Here is a 14,145-nt window from a genome sequence, read left to right as displayed (position 1 = left end):
ATTTTCTTCCAATAAGCAAGGTCAGGGACAGCTACTCAACTATTCAAGAGTCATCTCTCCCTCAGGAGAGTTTTAAATTATAATTTACCTTATCAGTTCTAACTTCAAGTAGAAATTGATCTGCAGGTTCTGCTTGGAGCTTTTGTGGAGTCACAGAAATTAGGTTATTAACAAGAGTCACCTAAGGGCTTGTCTACAGGGGACATTCCAAAAAAGGGACAAGATTTCATCCTAAAGCAAACAACAAAGGAAGTGTGCCTGTAATTAACAATGAGTTAAGACAAAAGTGTCATGGCAGATACCTGCCTCAAGTCCTCTGTGCAATTTTGGACACCACAATATAAGAAGACATTAAGTTATTGGAGAGCATCCAAAGGAGGGCCATGAGGATGGTGAAGGACCTTGAGGGGAAGCTGTGTGAAGAGCAGTTGAGGTCATTTGGTCTGTTCAGGCTGGAGGAGACTGAGGGCAGACCCCACTGCAGTCTAGAACTTCCTCATGAGGCAAAAACAGGGGCAGATATGGATCTCTGTGGTGGGGCCAGTGAAGGACTCAAGGAAACAGCATGAACCTGAGCTGGGGGAAGTTTAGGTTGGATATCTGGAAAAAGCGTTTCATCCAGAGCATGGTTGGGCACTGGAACAGGATCCCCAGAGAAGTGGTCACAGCACCAGCCTGACAGAGTTCACGAAGCATTTGGATAATGCTCTCAGACACATGGTGTGACTCTTGGGGTGTCCTGTGCAGGGCCAGGAGTTGGACTTGATGGCCCTGATGGGTCTCTTCCATCTCAGCATATTCTATGATTCTAAGATTCCAAGGTCCCCTGCCAAAGAATAAGTATTCTGACATCTTTGGCTTCTTAGATTCCTGCTCTTAGCTTGATGAAGATGAAAAGCAGGGAAAAGAGGAATCTTCATCATGGGTTCAAACTACAGCCAATACTCACTACATCTGAGTCAACAGCAAGGTGTTGTACCAAACCTGCTTCTGCATCCCTCACCAAAGCAGTACCACCTACATTACCAAAACAACTTTACATAAAATAGAATTGGTTCTGTGGGGCTCAGAGGGGAAGAATAATAATGACAGGAGTCTAAAATTTCTATGCCAGGTTATTGCCCCACTAAAGTGGTTCTTAGATAGAATGGAACTGCATCAGAAGAGGCAGTAGCTCAGCAGAAAGATAGCAGAAAGCAGTCAAGAGGTCAGGGGGAAAGGGAAAAATTAGACTCTGCTTTTGTCCATGTCTAGAATTTTGAAGAAACCTTCTCTGGTGTTTTCCCCCTCATTTGTTGATAGCAATGACAGACAGAAGTGCTGATGTACAGACAGCTCGTGAGTGCTTGTACCACAGACTAAGCTGATAAAGGTGACAGGTAGCTTTTTTCCACTGTGCTATGTCCTGACTGGATGTCAAGGCAATAGAGAGATGCAGCCCCTGAGGCACCACAGAGCTCACTGCTGATGACACCACTGCTGAGACCTCATTAGGGAGGACATGCAGCTCAGAAATGTGTTAGTGTGAATGTGTGTCTGATGTCTGGATGCAAGAGATTCATCAGTCATTGCTTTCTAGCGCCTCCTCTTTGTCCACCCAACCTCAGTTGCCTCCTGTGACTGGCAAAAACTACAATGAACTCTTTCACCAACTTTAGGGCAAGAGGGCTCTGGTCTACTTTTTATGATACTGCAAGGTCCTGGCATTTGCCAATTTGTGTGGAGCTACTCTAGAATTTAAGTTTGAAATGCAGGCTATGTATGTTAGGAATTTAATTCTAATAACATCAAGGACAGTGTTTTGAATAGTTCTCCTGAACTAATTAATTGACTGACTTTTTAAAGATTAACTGATAATAATTTTATTGTCACAGACAATAATCTGGAATGCAGCTAACAATCACTGTAATTAAATCCTTCAGTAATTTTTCAATAGGTAAGCCTTATCAAGATAATAGGTCTGATCTTTGCATTAGGAGGCATCTTGCATTGTTATGGGGCTTTGGAAGCCTCAGGGAAAAAAACAACTCGTTTGGGCAAACACACTGCAAGGTTTTGTTTCCCTCTTTTCTTACTATCACTCGTTCCTGTCACAGAATTCTTTGGTGCTAACTCTGATATATCAGAAACTTCATGCTTCTTTCAGGACAAAATCTCTTGGCTAGGATTAGAAAACATGATTTCACACTGTAAGATCAGAAAGTGGAGGCAAATAAATGTTCTAAGCGATATTGGGGTGGGGTTTTTTTGGGCACACCTAAACATTAGAGGAATTTGAGATGCAATATTAAGTGAAGCAGGAATGATTGTGCATGACAAGGTAATTAATTAATTAAGAAACATAAAATAAACTTGCTTTAGGGGAAAAAAACCCAACCAACAGTTTCACTAAATAAATTATTTTTATTAGAGATCTTTAGGAATCCAAACAATTTTAGAAATCATCTGCATCTTTGACAAAACCACGTCTCAGAAATTCAGGGCATGTGATAACCAAAGATGAACACTGTGTGTAGAACAGAAATTTGTCACTTTCCACCCTGATGTCACAAGCTAGAAGGCAGTAACTTTTAACTTACCCTTAAAGATCAAGCTTGTGTAGAACTATAGTAGAATTGCAGTGTAATTCCCGCTGTTAGTCTTGTTCCTGCTCTCAGCCTTGCACTTCACTGACATTTGGTGTCAGTGCAGCTCTATCCCTGCAATGTTTACACATGCACCAATGGATTTGTCACGGTGTGAGCTGAATGCTGAAGCCCTTGCCCAGCATGCAGCCAGCCTTCCCTCAGGGGGATGTCGGTGGAGCTCTGAGGTGTGTGTGGGTAAAATGCTGACTGAGCATGCTGCCACAGAGCACCAAGGGTAAGTGAATTGTCATGGCCTTCGTTTGAGTGGAATTAACCAAGAGGCACAGCCAAACAAAACCCATCTCTGATCCTAGTTACCAAGGGCTGGACTTTAATTTTACTACACTCTAATTCAACTACCATTACATAACTGATGCTGATGTCATTTTGACTTGAGAAAATATTATATCATTTTTATAAGACAGAATAATAGAGAAAATCTTATTTTAGGATTTTATTTCTAATTTAAATTCTGTAGGCTGTGGTGGGCAACTGAAAGTTTGGGGATTACAGATAGCAGGAGACTATATCTGGTTTAGGAGTGTTTATTAAAATGCAGCCTTAGTGACTTGTTCAGCAGAGCACTGAGGATTAAGCACACTACTCAGCCTGAATCCACATCATCCGCAAATCTGATATTTATAGTTGTCTCTGTATTGCCCAGACCTTTAGCAAACTATTTTTAGTGGCTAATTGTCCAGCTGCATTACATCTTCACCTAGTTTCTCTTTCTTAGCCAAAAGGAAATTGAAACCCTGAGGAAGCAGAAAAGCCAAGCTGAATATTAAATGGCATTGAAAATGCTGGAATAGTGGAATATAAATGTCTTGAAGAAAAAAGGAAACTGAAAAATCATCACAGGAAAATCTATTTACTTTTGGGAGGGGCGCTTAAAAAAAAATTGTACTTGTCTGTGAGAGTGTGCTGAAAAAGCATAACTAATGGCTATTGTGGTGGGATAAAGCAAACAAGAGGCACAAATTAAAGCCTGGCTTTTAAATAGATTAGAACAGTAAGAGATGAATGCAAATGAAGGGTCAAAGCAGCATGAAGCCAAGAGAGCAAGGATGTATGGAAAGCCCAGGGCAGGATGGAAGAATGGATAAAAGACATGCTGGATCAGAGGTTTTCAGCTGTTACAGCAGCATCACTGAGGGCTGGATGAGATACAGGCTTCTGTCAGTAGTGGTTTAGGAGTACTGGGTTTGCCTGAACCAGCCTGACATTTCCTCAGATGTGTTTATCAACTCTCTCTGAGGGCAGCTGGCCCCTGGCACTTTGCAGCTCTGAGGGGAGGAGCAAGAATTGATTCTTCATGATTGATGCTACTGTGCTTGGATGCAGTCACTAATTCCTCTGCACAGCTGCACAGCAAGCTTCCCCCAGCCCTGAAGCACAGCTGGAACACAGCCTGTCCCTGCTTCATGAGGCTCTGCACTGCAACACCCCCAGTTTATGAGGGGCACCTGTAATGTTCAGCTGCCTGCTTTTCCACCAACTGCCTGGAGGGGAACTGAGCATGCCAAGCAAGCAACACAGAATGGGACAGAGAGGTGACAATCACATTGAAAACTAGGCATTAAAAATCCCTGATTCTAAGGTCAAGGGTTTATCTCCACTGTTTCTATCAGGTCCAGACTTGGCCTCACGTTGAGATTTCTTCTCTGCTGCTCAGAACTTGGAATGTGGGTTACTTATGTTAGCACTGCAAATATAATAATCTCACAGGTAACAATTTGAAAAGCTTTACAAGCTGAGAGTTGGGGTTGTTCAGCCTGGGGACACTTTATTGTACCCTTCAGTACATAAAAGGTCTTACAAGAAGGCTGAAGGGGGACTTTTTACAGGACAAGGGGTAATGGCTTGAAGCTATAAGAGGGTGTTGCTTAGATTAAATATGAGGAAGAAATTCTTGAACAGACACATTTTCCCTCTAACTACACAGAGAAGGCAGCAAAGACACACTGCTCAGACTAGCACTCAACAGAAAAGTCTTCCAGGGACAAGCAAATGATTTTAGAATAGTCATGACAGCATTTTCCAGTTCTGTTCCTGCTGTCCTGCTGGTAAGAAGCCTGCAGTTATTAAGCAGCTAATTATAACATCTGAACAAGCTTTTTATTTCCCCCAATAAATCCAGACTAGGAGTTTTAAAAAATCGAGTAGACTCAAACAGCCCTTTTTTGCAAGGTGAAGTGAACAGTCTGCCGGCACACACTGATTGCCCTGGAGATCTGCTGCATGTGCACTGTGACTGCCATTTATAAAGTTTAACACTGAATAAGGCCTATTATTCATTGAAAGAGGACCAAAATATACCAGCATTTCAATCAGTTTCACAGGACAATGGATCTGCAGAGCACAGGAAACTCATTGAATTTAAGGGAAGTTATAAAAATAATAGGAAAACTCCTATATGTTCAACACATAAAAGAAGCAGGGAGAGTGTTCTCAAATTTTTCTTAGCAGTCTGCTGGCTGAAGGGTTTGTTACTAAAGGTTCTCTGTACCTGAAAGCAAAACTCTTTCTTAACTCACTAAAAACATTTACCAGTTAACTGGGTAATTATCAAAAAGCAGTGAAGAAGTTGTACTACAAATAAAACTCAGAATGATAGCTGGATGCAAATACTATTGTTTATTTGCATATAAAATACTTTAAAAACCCCTTAATCTTCTTGCCTTGAGGACTCTTCAGAAGAATGTGGTCATATTTACAGTCATATAATTGCATAGTTCAACTTTATGAGTTTTCAATTTTGTGTTTTTTCAATCAAACAAAATATAGCATATTGGTAGTGATATCTCTATACAGCTGCTATATGCAGTGAGAAATACTCATCCTTGTGGTTTTGCTCTGTACTAATTTCTATTGGAAATGGCTTTTGATATGGATTAAGGTTCTTTCTGTGGCAGGAATGAGCAGATGTGTTCATAACCTCTTGTCAGCAGGGAACAAACATATTGCAATTTGTGCCTGTTTACATGTGCAGGCACCATGGTCATTAACAAGTCTCACAAACACAGCAGGGGATTGCAAGCAACAGCACTCTTGTCCAAAAATAGTCTGTAACTTGGTGACCAGCAGGAACAAGTCCTGTGTTTATCTTCAGAAGGAACAAATATGCTTTACTTTTGAGAAGCCTATGTGCTGGGTCTGTCTGAGAGGTAATCAGATATATGCAGATTGGCAGTCAGATACATGGAGCATTAGGTACTGTTCTGACACCTCTGTTGTCAGCAGAGCAGCCCCTCTGCTTCAAACAGAAGTTGAAGTTACTTATTTTACAGTCAAGGTTCTTCATTTACAATCTCTAAATTAATTTATGTTCATATTAAGGTAAGCTGAACCAGAATACATTTAGAGAACCAGTCCAAGAGAAGCAGGCAAGAGAGCCTGCTAAATTATATTTAAACCTCAAGTTATCCCTAAGAATAATTCTACTTGCATGCTAATTTTTTGTCACCTAAAAGCCAGAAATACTGCAATAATCTGAAGAGTCCATTAAGTTTAGTGAGGTGAGGAGAGACTTTTTTTGTCTATACATAACACACATAGATTCTACATCAACAGTGCTTCATCCTTTCTAAACTCAAGTTCTTTTTCAGATATTCTCAAGTCATAATAAATTACACACACCCCCTAGATTTTTAAAGGACCATCCCTTCTACTGCTGTATGCATTTTTATATATTCAAACCTATTGTATCATGTCTATATTCTGTGCTGCCAGAACCCAGTGTTTCCATCATTAGATTATAAACTGCAGGGAAAAAGGCCATGTTTTATCTTAAGACAACATCTCTCTGGTGAAGTGCACCATGAAAATCTAAAGACAAACACCAATATTAAAGTAGAAGCAAGGTTAGTATCACACCTTGTGCAGTCAGTTAAATATTCTGGGGAGTAGCAACAAGACGTTTCTGTTTGCTCCTATTCTTCAAGTGTTAGGAAAGACTTTCTGAAAATACAGAAAACACTGTTTTTCTTTAAAACCCAACAGTCACTGCCCTGGCAAAGAGTGAATGGTTTAATTCACCTGCATTTTTTCATTACCAGAGAGGCTCCCATTATTTTTAAGCATCCTTCTTCATGTGCTAACATAGCAGTAAATAATGTCTGTACTAGAAGCCAGGTGGGTTCATCAGTTGTCTCTCCATCCATAGCTCAGTGGCTCAGAAATACAGCCTCTTGCCAAGAACACCAGTAAGCACAGATTTATTTAATGTTACTCCCTTGTGAAGATGGTCTTGAATCATCATTCAAAGCCCTGCTGCATTTAGCTGTCTTCATCTGGGGATGAATTTGGCCTGAGTCTCATATTGAACTACTAAGGAACTATTTTAGTTACCTCCTTTTAAAAGGGACAAATTCCTTGGCAGACAAGGAGGAAAAGGCTCAAGGAAACAGCTCAGTCTGGAGGTCAGGATATACCATACTGGATCAATATTGTACTTGGTGATTGTGGTGTGTAGACTTCTTTCTACTGACCTTCAAACAGCTCCTGAAAATTTGTTAATGACACGCTGTGAAAGGAACTCTACACAAAGATACAGGGCTGTTAAATTTGTAGAGATGGGAGGTTAGGCATCAGTGTGGAACATCATGGAAGAACCTGACCAGGAGCAGCACAACTTGTGTTCTTTTAGCAACTAGAAGACAATCAATAGAGCAATGTCTAACTAAACATTTTCTTTTTAGAAGACAAACACATTTTTCCTTTCGTTGTTACTGTTAACACCTTAGGTTAGTAGAAATAAACATTTTTTACTTCTCATTGAAGACTTTCTTCATGGTTGTATTTGCATTAGGTCACAAAAAAAACCCCTGAACTTTCATTTTTTGCTTTACCTCACTGGCACAAATCCAAATTCTGATATGAAACTAAAGCACTTGCAGAAAATACATAAACATTAGTGGGAATTTCTTTAGTTCTTTTCTGACAAAACAAACAGAAACATTCTTTACTAATCTTGGGTTTAGAAAGTGCTTGAAGTTGGGTATGAGAAAGGTTGCTTGGGATCTTTAGAAATTCATGCTGTTTTGGCAGCATCTGCACAATATCAAAGCATGCGGAATACTGAATGTGTTTATATTTCATTATATGCCATTTTGACAAAACCAGTTTCACTGGCCATTGACTTTGATTCCCTATTCTCATTATCAAAAAATGATATCACACTGCAGTAAAATGATGTATCTTTTTTTTCACATATCTGGAAAGAAAAATAGTAGATTCAAGAAGCAAAGAGTCTCTTCTTGTCTAAGGCCTCCTGCTGTTGAACTGAGCAGATGGGTATAAATTTCCTGGAAAAAAACATAACAAGGAGAAATATCTTCGTTGAGTTCAGAAGGCCTTGCAGCAATGACAAGGTATCTGTCTTTCCAGACACCGTGGTAATTCTCAGGGGCTCAGCTAGCAGTCCAAAATGGAAACACAATTAATACTACCCAGGCTCCTCTCCACAGCTTGGAGAAACAAAACATACAGATATTTCCTATTGACATCAGTAATGACTGCATCACTGGACCTAGTGAAGGTCACCTCATTGTTTTTGAGCAAAGCTTTGACACATTTCTCACCTTCAGTAGCAACAGCTACTAATAAAGCTTCCTTCATAGCTAGAAATGAAGTGCAGATGACACCACATGTAGAGGATGAAGGAAATTTTGAGCTCACTCCTTGGGTGGGATCAGGGAATGGCATATAGGTGTCCCTTGGAGGATGGAGAAGGCAGGGAAGACCAGCTCGGAGGAAGGCCAGGGCATATCTCCTGCTTTCCACTCATGCCTGTATGTGGATGCTCTGGAGGCAGGAGAGGTGGCACCGATGGCTCAGTGCCGGGTCCCAGGGGAAGGCTGGAGCGGAGCGCTGCAGCCCGGTCCGCCGCGGGGCTGCGGCAAGGAGCGCGGCTCCGGCTCTGCGCAGCACATGGGGCAGCGGTACTACCGCCAGGACTCTTAATGCGCTACGTTAAAATAGGGCCTGGTTAATTGTGAAGAAACACCTCTAGAAATGAAAACTCGGCATTGACGGCGGCCGCGCCAGGCTGCGCCCGAGCCCCCGGGGCGCGCTCAGCGCTGCGGGCAGGCCATGCCCGGCACCATGGCTCGGGCCGGGGGCACCCTCCCGCTCGGAGCAGCCGGCTCCGCTCCCTTCCTCCCGCCCTCCCGTTCCTAGGGGCTGGCTCTCCCCCTGGAGGCCTCCGGCGGCATCGGCCGCGCTCCGCGGCTTATGTAACGCGGGGCCCGGAGCCCCGGGGCTCCACGGGGCAGCCCGGTGGGGGCAGCGCCGCTCGAGTGCTGGCACGGGGCTCGGCCCCACCCCGCAGGACACAGCGAGCATCCCGGAAAGCACCCGTGGCAGCTCACACGTGTAGCTCCAGCGAACGGGAATAGCTGAGCCCTGTTCGTAGTGGGGAGTTCTGCAGCCGAGCCTTGGTGCACGCTCTTCCCGGCCGCGGCTGCAGCCCTGCAGCCGGACACCGACTGACGCCCTGGGCTGTGCCGGCACCAGCGCTTGAGGAGCTCCGGCATGTTCGTTCTAGAGGATCCTGCGGGAGACGAAGCAGTCCACGCAGCCCTCTGAACACACGTGTGACTTCTGCAGGCCATCTGTACCATCCCAGGGATCCTCTGGTGCCCTGGCTGGTCCTGGCGAGACCAGGCTCCGTGCCAACGCAGGAACGCTGTACCCAGGCCCGACCAGAGTCCCCGGAGAGAACACTTCCTCCCAAGGAATGGGTTGTAGCACCACCTCCATGGATCTGTCACAAGGACTCTGGGAAGACTGCTGAACCAAGGAATCGTGTAGGATGGCAGTCAGGTGGTAAAACCGAGATTAGGATCGAGCACTGTTTTCCCAGATGGGGTGGGGAGGCAGTAACAAACAAGGAGTCATTCCATGCAAACTCTTACGTGTATGTACCCCAAAGCACTACGAATTCAAATGTGTGCCTCGTGGCATAGCACAACTCCAGTCATAAGGGGAAATAGCCCCTTCCTCTCCTCACAGCTTTGATCTCCGCTCAGCAGAGCAAGGAAGCTGGAGAGAAGCTGTGATAGGAGCTGTTAGGGCATAACACGGGCTGCAAGCTACGAAGGCAGCCCACGCGTCTTCGCCACACCTGCGACGCGCTGAGGCGCAGCCTGCGGCGGCTGCCCGGGCTCGGCAGCCCCGCACGGGCCGGGGCCCCGCCTGGGCCGAACCCCACATGGGCTGAGCCGAGCCCCGCACGGGCCGAACCCCACATGGGCTGAGCCGAGCCCCGCACGGGCCGAACCCCTCATAGGCTGAGCCGAGCTCCGCACGGGCCGAGCAGCCCCGCCTGGACTGGGCCGAGCCCCGCATGGGCTGCGGGCCTGCGCCTTCCCCCTCAGCGGAGCGCGCGTATTAATTGCCCTCTTTGATGGCGTTAACGATTGCTCCTGTGCTTGCAGTGCTGGAAACCAAACGCCCCCCTGACAAGGTATCTGAAAAAAACCCAAATGCGTATCTTTGAAGCGTTGTGCTCAAGGCGATTTGTGTGGGGCTTTCTAGCTCTTTCTATAACGTAAAAAGGGGAGTGGAAGGGGCAAAGAATCATTACATTTCTGCTGTCCAGTCTCCAGCACAGAAATAAACCCAACAGCCTGGCTTGCCTGACAAGCTGTGAAGATTCAGATAATCCTGTCCAGCTTATTCTCCACTCAGGGGCAATTTGTTCGTTTTAAATCCCTAACAGTATTTTGCCAAAGCTGCCATCAGGAAAATTGTGACGCGAGCTGTGCAAATATTTACTCAGCCATTCCCACGCTGCTTCCCAAAGAGGTTATTGTTCCCCCCCCCACTCCCCTGCCGGCACGAAGCACAGCCATGAGTTAATTTGGCGGCCGCTGGTAATGTTAACATTCAGGTTTTACAGAACGCGTTTGTTTCCAAAGCGTTTCCTTTAAGAGGAAGCCCCCGGAGCCTGCACGCATGCACTGGTCCGCCACCACCAAAATACCCAAAATCAGACTCGTTAGTCGTGGGTGCATGACTGGAAAAAAAAAGCTAAAACAAAACCCTAAGGCCCCAGCGAGGATCGAACTCGCGACCCCTGGTTTACAAGACCAGTGCTCTAACCACTGAGCTATGGAGCCGCCGTTCCATAATGATCTCGGTTGTGTCTAAGACCTGTCCAGGCCCTCCCCGCCGCCCCCTGCCGGGCGCCCAGGGCCCCGAGCCGCCGGCTCCGCCCTCCGCTGGCCCCTGAGGGCCCGCCCTGCACAGCGGCCTGCCCGCCGCGGCCGCCGGGGGGAGCCCGCGGCCCGCCCGGAGCCGCTCCTGCCCGCCCAGGAACTGCCGGAACTCGGCGGGAGCCGCCTGCCGCCCCGCTTGTGCCCTCTCCCCCGGCGCCCCGCCCGCTGCCCTGGTTGTGCCCTCTCCCCCGGCACCCCGCCCGCCGTCCCGTTTGTGCCCTCTCTCCGTGGGATCCAGCCCGCCGCTCTGTTTGTCCCCGTTCCCCGGGGGATCCCGCCCGCCGCCCTGCCCCAGCTCTCGCCCGCCAGCCCCGGGGTGCCGCTCCCGGCCCTCCCCGGCGGCCACCGCGGTTGCGTAGGGGAGCCCGGGCCGCGGGAGGGTCCCTGGGCCCGCTGCAATAGCGGCAAATAAAGCTGCTGGAATGAGCACGTCCGGCCGGGCCAGCAAAGGCACTGGAGAAGAAATACGGGGTGGGTGGGCGAATGTCTGACATACAGCCTGATCTGTACCGGCTAGGAGTAAAAACACCCTGTCGTAACAAAGGGTTACTACAACAGAGGTTGGGTGTTGTTACGAAGTGTGAGCAAGGCTGCTGCGAGCAGAGGTGCTGCCCAGGGCTTCTGAGCATCACTTGTTTGGTGTCGCCCTGCAGCGCTGAGCATGGACCCTAGAGAGGATTTGTAGGTAATTCTTTCACCTGGTTCCTGCAGATCAACTTTAACAGAGGTTACAGAGCTCAGAAGCATCAGCTGACAGCTAAAAGGTGGAAGGCAGCCACGCTGTTCGATCCGTCTCAGTGTACTGCTGGTGTGCACTGCTGGTGCTGGGTATCATCCCTGCTAACAGCACGCATTGGCGAGGGGTCTGTGATCACTTATGAATTGCCTGAACATTTTTTTAAACTTCATGGCAGATAAAATTATTGCAGCCATATGCCTTTCAGAAAGCTCTGTTCAGGGCCCTGTCTTCATTCTGTACTAATATCTCTCTTTCATTCTGTACTAATATCTCTTTGTATAGAATTCAGACTTGGATCAGCAGATGGGAAAGGGATGCAGTGGGGGAGCTCGTAAACCTGGCTTGGCTTAACAAAATCTTGAAACAAAGAATGTTACACTATGGAAATAAACCTCAAAAGTCCACAGCAGCATCAGGGTCTGCAGTATCCTGGGCACTAGATGTGTTAATATGTGATTTCTCCCCAAAGACTTTTTCATTCAAAGTATCTTCTCACTTTAACGCCCTGATAGATTTTAATAAAGGATGTCAGTAAAATTTGAAATAAACACTGAAAAATTATTGCTGATTCATAAAACAAAGCTCTATGCAGCAGCTGGATAGTAGATACAGTCAACAGAATAACAGGGGCAAGTCCATTTTCTTCATTGAATGATACTCATTACATGCATGTATATTTGAATATTGTGAAAATATTCAATGAAGATTAAGTGTTTGGATCCACTAAGCATTTCATCTCAAATCTCTACTCTGGAAATAACAAGTGTGAGTTGTATTTCTAGTCGTCATGACCATGATATTAGTGTTAAAATTACATATGTATGTATTAATCATACATTATTTTCTGTGTTATTTTAAGGACATGTCTCCTCTGAGATATGCTTGATACTAAGCCAGGTTGCGGACTTTTCAGTCTTCGAAACTGTGATGACTGCCAGTGGCAGCTTTAAAGCTTTTCTAGATGGTGTGTGTGTGTGTCCTATCTGCACATGTGTAATGCAGTGGAAGTTTAAGAGCACTGCATTGTAGCAAACTATAGGCCTACATTATTTGTAGATTATTTGTTGTTAAGATAATATTGTCATGAGTAGTTGTCACACCCTGGAAAACAGAAAAATGGCATTGCCTTGCAAAAGACTATGTAGTTTTTTCCCCCATGCCACTTTTCATGCTCAGCCTGGGTTGCCACATGCCTATGTATGAACTTGGAAAAGTCAATGAAATCCCTGCTGGAGACTGTCATGCAAGTGCATCAGTGCACAGAAGTCCAGAACATATTTAACATTATTTTTAAAAAGCCCCAAACACCCAAAATGCCCAACACCAAACCAAAACTATAATTTATGAAAACTTGTTACATGTTACCATAAGTTCTCTTCAACATTTGTTGTTTTCTTCTGCTACTTCATGTCACTTCTAAGGCAGAACAGCCAGAAAAGATTTCAGAAATGTTTTTTAAGGCCTGATGGGGATGGACCTTTCACCACTAGGGCTGCCAGACATTCCAGCTGTAGTTCAAAGGGACCCTCTCTGAACAAGAACAGTTGTACTGGGTTTATTATTTAAAAGCCTTGCATCCTTAAGACACACAGGCCTCAAGAGCTAATGGGCATTCCATTCATTCAATTATCTTGGGAAAAGGACTGTGCACTGAAAAGAAAGCAATACAGAACACAACTCTCCTAGGAGCTGAGGCTCAGAAAGACAGGATTGTACCAAACCTGTGTGAGCGCTGTCAGCACAGCTGAGGCACTTGGCACTTACCTTCTCCCTTCATCAGGGACTGACTCCTGGAGTCACAGATGTTCATCTTCCCTGAACACCAAAAGAAATGCACCAGTTGTGATACTTGAGGAGAACAAAACTGGAAGTGGCAGCACGTACCAATGGGAGGAGTAGAGTGTTTTCTGTGTTTTTCAGAGGGAGCATTATCAAAAACCCCCACAATTTTAATTTAAAATAAATTCCTACTCTTATATAAATGACTGAATGTAAAGGTTTTAAATACTGGCTTTTTCTGTCTGTTACTGTTTTGTTCTAGGCTCATTTACATCCATGAAACAAGATTGACTGGTTTTCATTTGGTCTAGGAAGACAGGGACCAAAACCCCATTGTAGTAATACTGAATCTTGATCAAATAGTTATTTACTCCAAAATGAATGGCAAGGTCAGTGGTGTCTGAGTTCAAGATAAGAAGTGTGGACCCAGTTCTCAAAGTGGAGGCAATCGTGCTTTAAAACTTTCATGCACTGGCAATTTGTTGCTGTGTTCATATCACTTTAGGGAATGTACAGATCATCTCTAAAAACCCTTCTGATTACTATGGAAATAAGAATCAACAAATAAACCAATAAATCATTTACATTCCTACCAGTTCTCTCCTATTTCTCTACACCGCTATCTTTTATCTCTCCCACCCCATCTTTCAAACACATTTTCAGAGCCAAACCAATATCTACTTGGCAGAATTTCTTTAAACACACATTCTTATTTCACCTCCATATTACTAAGTGGCTCATCTTTTTATAACTGAAGGCGATTCTTTGCATATGAAGT

General features: G+C 45.1%; 1 non-coding gene across 1 annotated transcript; it reads right to left on the bottom strand.

Annotated features, from left to right (window-relative positions):
• Window positions 1-10,677: 10,677 nt before the first annotated feature.
• On the bottom strand, window positions 10,678-10,750 carry TRNAT-UGU (transfer RNA threonine (anticodon UGU)). Its single transcript has one exon. It is a non-coding gene; the product is annotated as a tRNA-Thr (tRNA).
• Window positions 10,751-14,145: the final 3,395 nt, after the last annotated feature.

This window comes from Zonotrichia albicollis, chromosome 6 (genome assembly GCF_047830755.1).
Source record: "Zonotrichia albicollis isolate bZonAlb1 chromosome 6, bZonAlb1.hap1, whole genome shotgun sequence".
NCBI classification, from domain to species: Eukaryota; Metazoa; Chordata; class Aves; order Passeriformes; family Passerellidae; genus Zonotrichia; species Zonotrichia albicollis.
This window is presented reverse-complemented; position numbering and strand designations above follow the sequence as displayed.